This window comes from Helianthus annuus, chromosome 1, assembly GCF_002127325.2.
Source record: "Helianthus annuus cultivar XRQ/B chromosome 1, HanXRQr2.0-SUNRISE, whole genome shotgun sequence".
NCBI lineage: Eukaryota > Viridiplantae > Streptophyta > Magnoliopsida > Asterales > Asteraceae > Helianthus > Helianthus annuus.
The window spans coordinates 35,696,816-35,710,406 of NC_035433.2; positions in this window are offsets into that span (position 1 = coordinate 35,696,816).

Below are 13,591 nucleotides of genomic sequence, written 5' to 3' on the forward strand. Positions count from 1 at the left end.
GCCGTTCCTCTCACTTCGTTAACTCAAAAGGAGAAACCTTTTGCTTGGGGTCCTGAGCAAGAGGAATCTTTTCAAACTCTCAAGGACTTGCTTTGCAACGCTCCTATTCTCGCTCTCCCTTATGGGAATGATGATTTCGTGGTGTATTGTGATGCATCAAATCATGGTCTTGGTTGTGTGCTCATGCAACGAGACAAAGTCATCGCTTACGCCTCTCGCCAACTCAAAATACATGAGAAAAATTATACTACCCACGACCTCGAGCTTGGCGCAGTTGTTTTTGCGTTAAAGATTTGGCGACACTACCTATATGGTACTAAGTGTGTGGTTTTCACTGACCATAAGAGCCTGCAACACATCTTTGACCAAAAAGAACTCAATATGCGACAGCGACGTTGGGTGGAATTACTTAACGACTACGATTGCGAGATTCGGTACCACCCTGGTAAGGCGAATGTCGTGGCCGATGCACTTAGTCGTAAGGCTCATGTAGATGTCATTCGTTGTTTTCATATCTCGAGCGATCTTCACAATCGTATTCGTGAAGCGCAATACTCGTCTATCAATGAAGGTTCCATGGCTGTAGAAATACGTGGAGCTTCTGAAAGTCAACTCGTTTCGAAACCTGATGGTCTTCTCTATTGTTGTGATCGCGTCTGGATCCCAGATCGCGACAATCTTCGTGACCTTATCATGAACGAAGCACACAAATCTAGGTACTCAATTCATCCTGGCGCCGACAAGATGTACCATAATCTACGTACATCCTATTGGTGGCCTGGTATGAAGAGAGACATTGCTGTGTACGTTTCCAAGTGTCTTACCTGTTCGAAAGTCAAAGCCGAGCATCAACGACCTTCTGGTCTACTCGAACAACCTGAGATCCCTGTTTGGAAATGGGATAGCATTGCGATGGACTTCATAACTAAACTTCCTCGTACACCTGCTGGTTACGATAGTATTTGGGTGGTCATTGATCGTTTGACCAAGTCCGCACAATTCATTCCCATTCGTGAGGATTTCAAGGTTGAACGACTTGCTCGTATCTATACCAATGAAGTCATACGCCATCATGGTGTTCCTCTCGACATCATTTCTGATCGTGATGGTCGATTCACTTCGCGTCTCTGGCAAACTTTTCAGTCCGCTATGGGTACTCATTTAAATCTCAGTACGGCCTTTCATCCTCAAACGGATGGACAGACTGAACGTACTATCCAAACCCTAGAGGACATGCTCCGTTCTTGTGTCATCGACTTTGGTGGTAGTTGGGATGTGCATTTACCTTTGATCGAGTTCTCGTACAACAATAGCTACCACTCTAGTATTCAAATGGCTCCTTTCGAGGCATTGTATGGTCGCAAATGCCGATCTCCTTTAAGCTGGCACGAGATTGGTGATAAGCATTTTTCTGGCCCTGAGATCATACAAGAGGCAACGGATAAGATTCTCCAAATCCGTGACAATCTACTCAAGGCTCGAAATCGTCAAAAGAGCTACGCTGACAAGGGACGAAAACCAATGGAGTTCAACGTTGGGGACCGTGTCCTACTCAAAGTATCTCCTTGGAAAGTAGTGGTTCGTTTTGGTAAAAAGGGAAAACTTGCCCCTCGCTATGTTGGTCCTTTCAAGATACACGAAAGGATTGGTAAGGTGGCTTATCGACTCGATTTACCTCAAGAGCTCAGCAATGTTCATCCAACGTTCCACGTCTCGAACCTAAAGAAATGTCTCGCTAATGAAGGACTTCAAGTTCCTCTCGAAGATCTTCAAATCAACGATACTATGCATTTTGTGGAAAAACCAGTGGAAATCGTTGAGCAAGAAGTCAAGCTACTAAGGCGCAGCAAGATTCCTATCGTCAAAGTTAGATGGGAAGGAAAACGTGGCGCTGAATTTACATGGGAACTCAAAAAGGATATGAAGTCAAAGTATCCTCATCTTTTCCCTACGTCTTCCTAAATTTCGGGACGAAATTTCCTAAAGGAGGGGAGACTGTAACGCCCGGCTATTTTGTACTTTCCATTTATAGAATGTTTGATTCGTAATTCTAATTTCTGGAAACCTTGTATTCTTGTAATCGTTTCTTTCTTTGTAATCTTTATCAAATCGAGACTTGGATCATTAATGAAGCTTATATTTTGTTACATCTATGTTAAACACATTCTATGTATACTCGTATGTTCGATTTGGTGAATCAATCTATGTTTAATCATGATTCTTGAAAACTATGTGCGAAACTTGTAATTAAACTAAACTTATGCATTGAACGTGTTTTGAACGAGAACGATACTTAATTTCGACATTCATGCACTCAATTATACTTGGTTTATGATAATCATACTTGTCTTGCCCTTAAACAATGCTTATATGACAAGAACATCCCCTAAAACTCTTAAAAACCCTAAACTATGAACTACAGGGGCCAAATTGTCATTTTTCAAACTTAATTTCATAATCCATGTGCTAGCGTAGCGCGACGGGTATAGCCTGGTTGCTAGCGCTACGCGAGCGCCTTGTTTCGGCAGACTTGTGTTTTCTTTCAAATTTTGCACGAAATCCAACTCTCCAACCTCACCCAATCACCTTTAATCCACCTCTAATCACCTCCAATCACCTTCTAACTCTTCCATTATAAATACCCACCTTCTCCAACCCTCTTTACACTTTCACAACTCCTAAATCTTCACTAAATTGCTCTCTAATCAGCTGAGAATCTGAGTTTTGGACAGATTCGTGAAGCTTTACTAAAGTGAGTGTAACTTGCTCATTTCTCAACCAAATCACTTGGTTCTTCTTCCTACTGCTTTGTTATTTCCTTGGGTTTGAATCCTTGGTTTTTCCTTGGAAGAATCAGGCTTGGATTTGCCCTAAAATGGACTAAAACTTTCTGTTTTGTTTCAAACTTATGCAAACTTCATCTAACTTGTGTGAAACACATCTCAAACCAATGTCCTAATGCTTACAACCCCTCTTATGGTTGGTTAAGCTTAAAAACATGGTTGAGACATCTAAATCAGAGGTTAAAACCTCATAAACCTTCTGTTTTAATTAGGGTTTTACCCACAAGTAATGTTCAAGTGTGAAACTTGTTGAATGTGTGATGGTTGGATTAGCTTGGGCTATCCTTCATAAGAATCCACTCATTACTTGATGTTTTACCATAGATTAGTTGTTGATAATACCTTAATACTTGTATGTTCATGACCCTCCTTGTTGTTTATAACAACAAGTGTAGTGGTGAACAATAGAGGTGCCTAAATGGAAGCTTGTTCTTCCTACCTCATGTATGTATTCTATGACACAAAGAGGTACCTAAATGGAGACATTAATCTCCTACCTCATGCTTGAATCTTAAGACTTGTACAACTATATAATATCTAAGTTATTCTATACGTATACATCTAAGTAACTAAGACTTGATGATGACTTAATAGTTATTTGTTAAGTGGACGTTACATCATCTATGACCATGCCCTTGTTACGACTCTAATGGATCTTAGAATCCATGAAATCATACCAACTCTTTTGAGTTTCAATAGTGTCAAGAACAAGAGTTATGTGTACAAGATGATTATTTTCACCTATGTTACTTTCTTTATATTTTAAAAACTCCGAATCTATAATCTTCCGTATACGCCAAACTCACACACCTACGTTTCCTTGTGTAGAAGGACAAGGTGCTCCAAACTAACTCATCTACAAACTTGCTCTCGGAACTTCAAGTCACCACTTGTAAAACGTGAGTATACTCAAACCCATTTCTACTTTTAACACTTTGGGTGCAACATGTATTCTATATTAAACGCACAAGACACTTGAAACTTATTTGAAACTTACTCTATCCATTTAAACATGAAACATGAAACTTGTGAATCTTGAGACTTTTTGTGCAATGTGAACGTTTAATTCTTGTGTGTAGTTCCACCTTAACAATAGTAGCGCTATAGGAGTAATGCACCTCCCCGTTAGTCTTTGGGGTATTGTTAGGAGGAGACATAACAACCTCCCGTTAAACTTTGGGTTAGGTACTTTAAACGCATTGGGAAACTTGGGCTATCACTTGGACTACGTAAACTAGCACGTTGAAACTATTTTATTATGTTCATGTTGGATATGAGTTTTATTCTATTATGCTATGTAAACAAACTTGTATACTCTCTCTTTGCTTTTGCATTGAAACTCTATTTTAATACATGTTGCAGGTTGATTATTGAAGTATGGATGATTCATGAAACAAGTTTAGGGTGGACTAGATACACACCTAGATTAATCTATCATTTTGTTTGTTATGTTATGTTATGAAACAAAGTTGTTATTTCCTTTTGAATTATGTATGACATTTAGTTTTGAAATGAAATTTGAATTTAAATTAATTATTGTCACATAGTGTTATGACGTTTTGAGCAATCTACACACTTCGTCTCATCCCGATGTTTCCGCCATCGGTTGGGGTGTGACAATTTTCAAGCGGGGGTGGACACTTGTTGTAACTGACACTTTGTTTCTTACCAGAAATCTTTTCTTCAGGTTTCTCTTTTGTTTCGGAATTCTTCTCTTCCGATGTTTCTTCTTCAAATGCTTTCATGCCTTCCACAGTAGGGTAAATCCTGTCAATCACATAAGAAGAACATGAGTAACTTTTCAATAATTTGTTTACTCTCTCAGTTTCTATCCTCTGAGTTTCCAATTTCTGTTCAAGCTCAGCACACATCCCAATGTAATAATTGACCATTTCCTGCTTTTTCATGTATGCTCCATTGAGTGTCTTCATAGCTGTAGCTTGTTCACTGCTTGACTCGTTATATTGATCCATGGCTTTGTTTAAGATATCATACGATTCTTTCAACCTATTCATATTGTGAATCAACTCGTTGTTATACTTTTTCAAAGTCTCATAGTTTTCACAATTCTCAGACATCTTTTCTGCATCAGCTTCCTTTTTAATTTCGAAATCTGGAAATTCTTTAACCTTTATCACTCGGACCTCTTCTTCATCATTCTTACCTTTCATTCTTTTTTGCATCTCTCTCGGCTAAAATTTTTAAATGTTCTTTCATTTTATCTGCCCAATAATCATCTTCACTATCATCTTGTTTTTCAACCTTCTTCTTTGCCATTCGAGCCTTTTCAGCATCTCTCTCAGCATCTCTCTCGGCTAGATACTTTAAATGCTCTTTCATACTATTTGCCCAATAATCATTATCATCATCTTCAACTTTTTGAGCAACAAAAGCTTTATGATCTGCAGTTTTGTTAGGATCAAAATCATCCCAACTGAAATCTGTTGGAAGCCTTTCATCATCTTGATCTGTCAAACATGCTTTACTCTTAGCCGAAATATATTTATCCCAACTAAATCCTTTATACGATCTTCCATCATCTTGATTAACAAGATACGCTTTCTTTGATTCTTCAATCTCTTTCCTAGCATGTGCAGTTTGTGGTTGTTGTTGAAACGGCTGTTGAGCAACTTGCTGATAAATCGCTTTTCGATAGTAGTCATTGTTGCTGAAAGGATTTTGAGCTCCATTTGCTTCGCGGTTTGTGCATTCTCGCTTGAAATGCCCTTTTTCCCTGCAACGAAAACAAGTAACTTTAGATTTATCAAATCCTAAAGTAGAAACATTAGCATCACGGAAATCATCTCTTCCCGTAATTTGTTTAAACTTTTCAGCTCTTCTCAATACACTTGCCAAACACCACTTTATATCCATTAACTCCATCTCCTCAGCATCGATCTGATCGTAATCCTCTTTTGTCAACATCGGATATCCAATCCTTCCTGCAACCAAACTCCCATAAGACTCGAGCACAGTCACCAACAAAGACATATGACTTTTGGCTACTTCTTCAGAGTAATTTTGATCATTCTCAAGATTTAACGCAATGTTGCATTGTAGTACTTTGCCACTCTTGGTTGCTGAAAAATTTGGATCGAATGATGGATATGAAGAGAATCCAGTTTTGCTACTTGATCCTTGAGATGAACTTTCAAACGAACTTTTTGCATTGAAAGCAGTTTCAATCTTTGGTGTAATGTTGGTCTTATCACTAACACGACCTTTATAATACAGACCAATGTCTTGTTCTCCATCATAGTTCTTCATTCTCGCTATCTTTCTTTGTTCCATCTCTTGAGCTTCGAGTTGTTCAATAAAATCACTCAGTGTTAGATTGTCAAATTCAGGTTTATTCTTCAACATCATAAGATACGTGCCCCAAACATCATGTGGCAACGCCTCGGCCAACTTTTCAATCAATTCTTCTTTATCTTTATTGATGTTCAATCTTTTCATATTCTTCACCAAATTGCAATATCTTTCTATAATCTGCTTGGTGTTTTCAGTTTTTAGTCCACGGAATAAATCAAATTCTTTCTTCAAAAGCGACATTTTGTTCTTGATCATTTCTTTACTTCCAACAAACTTTGATTGTAATCCTTTCCATATTGAATGAGCAGTTCCGTTGTGTTGAAGTAAAATCAAAATTTCTTCATTAATAGCTTGCTGCAAAAGACTAACCATCAATTTTTCATTTTTGTATTTCTTTTTCTCATCAACATCTAGATCTCTAATGTCAACTTTCTGTCCGTTGTCCTTAACCGGTCTAATATATCGAAATTCAGTATATTCCCATGCATCTAGGTAATATGCTTGAACCCAATTTTCAAAACGTTCGGCCCATCCACTATACTCCTCAATACTCATAAGCTTAGGCAGTTTTTGCGTAGTGCCCATTTCATTTTCTAGCATCGTACTCTGAGTAATAGTCATTGGACTAGAAAAGGCATTATAGAACTCGTTCTCCATGATTCGGTTATCAAAAGTTCACAAACACAGACTTTCAAATAAAATGGATAATTCTCAAACGAAATGCTTCTTCAAACGAAATGAATCTTTCACGCGAAATGAACCCTGTTCAAACGAAATGAACCATTAACTCCCAATTCGAGCGAAATGAATTAACTACTCCCAATTCGTATGAAATGAAGTCTGTTTCAAACGAAATGAATTAACTACTCCCAATTCGTATGAAATGGAATGTAGTTTCACACGAAATGACAATTGGTGCGAAATGAATGCCCAATTCGTGCGAAATGAAAGAAAAGTCAAACGATCTGGTCCCAATTCGTGCGAAATGGTGCTGACATCATACTTTCGGACAGATTTTTGACAAATTGATCAAGTTTTACTTCGATTTAAGGTCTGATTCTTTCTAGGGTTTGTTAAAACAGTGTTTCGCACGTTATATATGAAAATTAAGCCATTTTATCCGTGAAAACTCAGTTAATTTTGAAAAGAAGGTGTAGAAATCAGGATTTTCAGCTGAAATGGTAAGAACTCTTCCTCCTGAGCTCTGATACCACTTGTAGGATCGTTTGCAGACCCAAACGAGTCGTTCAGAAGAGATCTCGTCCAATACGAGAGGCGGAAACTAACGTATCGGAGTTATTTCAGCTGGATTGCACTTAGATTCACTTTAAACTGTCTCTATATTGATATCAGATCGTTTTACAATGCTGGAGACACTTCGGCAGAGCTTCGCTACCGGAAACCAATCGTTACAAATGAAAGACTCAAGGCTACTATTTATAGGCCATCCATTTGGTGCGAAACAGTTTCACACGAAATGGCTAGATCCATTTCGTACGAAATGGACATCTTCATTTTGTGCGAAATGGACTCTTTCCATTTCGTGCGAAATGGCCACACTTACATATGTAGGATCGTTGTTGAACCCGAATGAGTCAATCAGAAGAGTTGTTTAGCCAATTCAAAGGCGGAAACAATGAATCAGACGCTCAAACTAATTATAATGCTTCTTTGATTGATTTTAACAATGTTTACAACCTGAAAGCAAATTGGCAGCACTTCGTTACAATTTCCAGAAGTTTTGAAATGAACAATCCAATGCCCTATATATAGGTGAGGTAGGTTCGCTTATACGGACGTGCCATATGAGCGGACCTGTTAGCTTATGGTTCGCTTATTTGAACAATGTCCATATAAGCGGACCTACTTGCTAAATCACCAACTTTCGTTTCTCGAACCTAGTGCACTGAATATCCTATCCTATCCTATTCTATGATACAAGACGAAGTCAATAGACGTAATGCACTAACAGACTCCCCCTCGGATATTGACGAAGTCTTCAGTGACTATTTTCTGTTATGCCACCTCTTCGGTCTTGATCATTTTGCCATCTTATTTAGATAGTAACAATGTAAGCATCCATCACTCTTTCTCTTTGATCAGCTTCTAACTTTGATTCTTTTACCAGGATCTCATCACTGGCTTTATCATCAACAGCTTCATCATCAGCATCTTCATCATCAGCAGGCTCCCCCTCTCATCAAGCTTCCGTGCTATTAGGGATCGACACCTAGCTTTCCAGCTACAAGCTCTTCCTTACTTCCAGCTTGTCTTTCCTATATGGCAAAATACAGGAAGAGGTATATGTATGCCAACCTCCTAGCTTTGAAGATTCTTTTTATCCTGATCATGTCTACAAACTCAATAAAGCTTTGTATGGCTTGAAACAAGCACCAAGGGTCTGGTATGAAACTCGTTCCACTTTTCTAATCTCCATAGGCTTTATAAGAGGTAAAATTGATAAAACACTGTTTTAAAATGGAGAGGAAAAGATTTGATGATAGTCCAAATTTATGTTGATGACATCATCTTTGGAAGCACATGTAATTCCATGTGTGAAGAGTTTAGACAACTCATGACAACAGAGTTTGAAATGCGTGCCATGGGTGAACTCCAATGTTTTCTTGGTCTCCAAGTTAAGCAATTGCAAAATGAAACTTTCATTCATCAAAGCAAATATGTAAAAACTCTTTTGAACAAATTTGATATGGATGATTGCAAACCATGTAGTACACCCATGGCAACCACAAAGCTTGTCATGTCTGATGAAAAAGATGACTTGGTTGATCAGACCTTATATAGAAGCATGATTGGGTCTTTATTGTACCTAACTGCATCAAGGCCAGACATCATGTTTGCAACATGTGTCTGTACTAGATCCCAATCAGCACCTAAGAAGTCTAATCTCATTGCTGTAAAAAGAATATTCAGATACATAAAAGGTGCTCCCACACTTGGTATCTGGTATCCTACTAATGGGAATGTCAAGCTTTCAGGTTACTCAAACAGTGATTTTGCTGGATGCAACACCACAAGGAAGTCTATATCAGGAGGGTGTCAATTCCTAGGCAATTCCTTAGTGTCTTGGCAAAGCAAAAAGCAAGCAGCTATTTCCACATCCACTGTTGAAGCTAAATATATTGCTGCTGCAAGCTGTACAACCCAACTGTTGTGGCTTCAAAACCAGTTACTGGATTTTGGTATAACTGCTCTATAGACTCCTCTCATGTTGGACAATCAAGCAACTAAAAATATGATCAAAAATCCAGTATCCCACTCAACCACCAAGCACATTGATATCAGACACCACTTTGTGATGGATTGCTATGAAAAAGGTTTGATTTCTCTGCATCATGTTCCAACTAAAGATCAACTGGCAGATGTGCTAACAAAAGCATTAGATACATCCACCTTTGAAAGTTTGATCTCTAGGATTGGCATGCTTAACTTAGATTAGAAGGCAAAAACTTCTTTTCCTTGAATAAAAAGCATTAAAATGTTTTCAAAAAATCAAAAATCCATCCTTAAAAATACCTTAAAATGAAAATTTTTCATAAATCCTTAAAAGTCTGTCTATATCCAGTGATGTTTTAAACCTCTGATTGGTTGAAAATTCAGCCACTATTTCATCTACATATATTTTGCATGGTTCCCCAAAAATGAGAAGTGAAACGAGCATCTCTGTCAGAAATGATGTTCAAAGGAACACCATGTCGAGCTACTATTTCATCTACATATATTTGAGCAAGTTTGTTAGCCGAAAAATCCTCACGGATTGGCAAGAAATGCGCTGACTTGGTAAGACGATCCACGACTACCCAGATGGCATCGTGACCCTTCTTTGTGCACGGGAGTTTAGTAATGAGATCCATAGTAATGTTTTCCCATTTCCAAACTGGGATCTCTGGTTGCTCCAATAAACCAGAAGGACGCTGATGTTCAGCCTTAACCTTAAGACAAGTAAGGCATTTTGATACATATAAGGCAATGTCTTTCTTCATACCAGGTCACCGATACTGAATACGAAGATCCTTATACATCTTATCTGAGCCAGGATGAATAGAATAACAAGACTTATGGGCTTCATCCATAAGCAAGGTACGGAGATTATCTTGGCTTGGAACCCACAAACGGTCCATGAAGTAATATGATCCATTGTCCTTTAGTTCAAGAGCAGGCGTTATGTGATAAGGAAATTCCTTATCCATCAAACCTTGTGAAACACAAGCTTGTTGAGCCTGAGAAATACGGGCTTGGATATCGGTTTGAATAACAGATTGGACACGTACACAATGAAGCTTAGTACGTTCCTTGCGACTCAATGCATCGGCTACAACATTCGCCTTACCAGGATGGTAGCGAATCTCGCAGTCGTAGTCGTTTAGAAGTTCAACCCAACGTCTTTGCCTCATGTTGAGTTCTTTCTGATTGAAGATGTGTTGAAGACTCTTGTGGTCAGTGAAAACCACACATTTTGTACCGTACAAATAGTGTCTCCAAATCTTAAGAACGAAGACAACTGCACCCAACTCAAGATCATGAGTGGTGTAGTTCTTCTCATGTATCTTCAACTGCCTTGATGCGTATGCTATGACTTTGTTTCTTTGCATCAGGACGCAGCCAAGACCCAATTTAGATGCATCGCAATAAACGACGAAGTCATCATTACCCTCGGGCAAAGTTAGGACAGGCGCGTCACAAAGTTTCTGCTTCAAGTGTTGAAAAGCTTCCTCTTGCTTGAATCCCCAATCAAAGGGCTTGTTCTTCTGAGTTAGAGCAGTTAGAGGAACTGCAATCTTTGACAAGTTCTCAATGAAGCGGCGATAGTAACCCGCTAGACCAAGAAAAGAACGAACCTAAGTAGGGGTAGTAGGTGTATCCCAATCCTTAATCGCACTGATCTTGGACGGATCTACATGAATACCTTGTTCGTTGACAATATGTCCTAAGAATTGAACCTCTTTAAGCCAGAATTCACACTTGGAGAATTTGGCGAAATGTTGCTCTTTCTTTAGGAGTTCCAAAGTAAGACGAAGATGTTGTTCATGATCAGCTCGCGTGTAACACCCCAACCCGGAAGGGCTGACTTGTCACAATAACGGTAACATAAACAAAAGTCATAATTCCATTTATTTATTTGATAAGGATACAACCACACGACCATAAAAATTAAGATTATCATACAAGCGGAGACAGTTGTCTTAATTAACTAACATCTTCAGATTTATTCCTAGGCTTTATTCTTCTCTTTTTTCCCCTCCCAAAGTAACCTGTGGACCTGTATATACAAAAAGTTTACGGAATGAGCCGAATGCTCAGTACGGAATTTTAGGCTCAAATAACAAATAATGCTTCATATGAAATCTTATCCGGATGGAACCTTATGCGAAAATGATACGATGCAAGAACAAAATTTCATAATCATATCTTACGGATGTACCCATGAGCAAACTTAAAACGTGACAATACATAGGTAGCTACTCCTGCATAATTATCACATGAGATGGCGAATTGGCATACCCGTTATCCACCTCCTTATACTTAAATCCTAGGATCGATCCATACGCCTCCTAATAGCCTTATGTACCACACTTGTACTTAAGAGACGCCGTGAACTGATCTCTCCGTCACGGATGGAGCACATGATGTTGATGCCACAACAACATGCTCGTGGGACACTCCACGTGAAGCGATACTCAGGGTATCAGAGTACAAATGGTCTTATTCACATAACTTATAAAACTTATTTTCATAACAAAACGGAACATATATTGGAACATGCGATAATGAGTATAACATAATACTATCGCATGACATGAAAGCTAAATCAAATGATTAGGATAGGAATCGAACGGACTGTCAAATGAATCGATAATCAAAGACGTGAGGAGTTTTAACAGATATAGTAATTTAGTGGTTTTATAACAATTTGAATATGAAGCAATAAAGAGTGGGGTAAGGATCCGTACCTTAATAACTCCAAAGTGAAGCTACCTTGTGCTAATATTTTAGATTTATACGGGCAGAGTTTAGACTACTGATTAATCTTTTAACCTAATTTAAATAACATGCACACAAACTGGGTTAGTAACTTAATACAGCATTTACGTCAATTCACGAGATTAAACCCTCACAATGATTAACAAGTGCAATACTTAATAATTCAATCGGATTCACAACGAATAACAGAGCATAGTCCGAATTCGAACAGCACTCAGATATTCAAGTCGAAATCACGACGAATAATCAAAGTACAAGCTCAATTTGAGCAGCACTCAGACAATCGTTGGATAGTTATAATCGATCGGACGTTGAATCGTAATAGCGATCGAGTTATTACCCTGATTGCGGCAGCGTTTCGTGAATTGTGTGTGTTTGTGAACGATATTCGCTATAACTCGATGGTTATAGAGAATTTGGACGTCGTTTCAGTGTCAGAATTCAAGTCCCAAGGCCCTCTATTTATACTGGAAATTTGCATCTCCCGCGTGTCGCGGAAGAATTCGGGGAATCTCCCGCTACTCGCCTGAGATGTCATTTTTAGGGTAGGGTAGGTACGTGTCCAGCTAGCCTTGCTGAGTTGGTTTCGACTGAAACTTAGCTCCCACGTAAAAACTGTTAAGATATTACCAACTAGGGTTTATCCCCCCTGAGTTTTAGGGGCCCTGATCCTGATTCCGATTGTTATGAAAATTTTAGGGTTAGTGCAGAATTACTTGGGTGTCTTAATTAGGGTTTTCTAGTGGTTAATTTATAAATTACTATTATTCTTATTATTTTTAGAATAATGATTTTAATTTTATGGGCATTACAACTATTACCCCCTTAAAAGAAATTTCGTCCTCGAAATTTTTCAAATAAGAATCTAACCTATTGCATAAGTAACAGAAACGAAAATTTCATAGCAGAGTTACTAACTTATATAACCAGAATCTCCTAATCACACATGTGTATCTGAAATTCATAACTAAGGTCATGACTATACTTGTCAATTACCTTATATATGTGCCCTAATGGTCCTTTTATAACGTATCTTAATAAAATATCTTACCGTACGAAAAGTCAATAGAGACTTACGGATACTTTAGAGTGACTATTAGTACTGATATTTCCTACATAGATATGCTTAGTCATAGCTAAAATATATTCACATAAGGTAAAGCGTAAATGACCGTAAACAGAAACAAATGAACATATATAAAGAGTAAGATTTACTGTTACTAAAATTCTATTGCGAGAATAGATTAGGGTATAGAGAACGGATTGATTCTTCTGATTCCCATGTTGCTTCGTGTTCAGAGTGATTTTTCCAAAGGACTTTAACAAACGGAATTACTTTCCTACGCAAAACCCTTTCTTGTCGATCTAAGATGGCTTCTGGTTCCTCTTCGTAGGACAAATCTTCGTGAATTGTAAGTAACGGATAACTAATGACA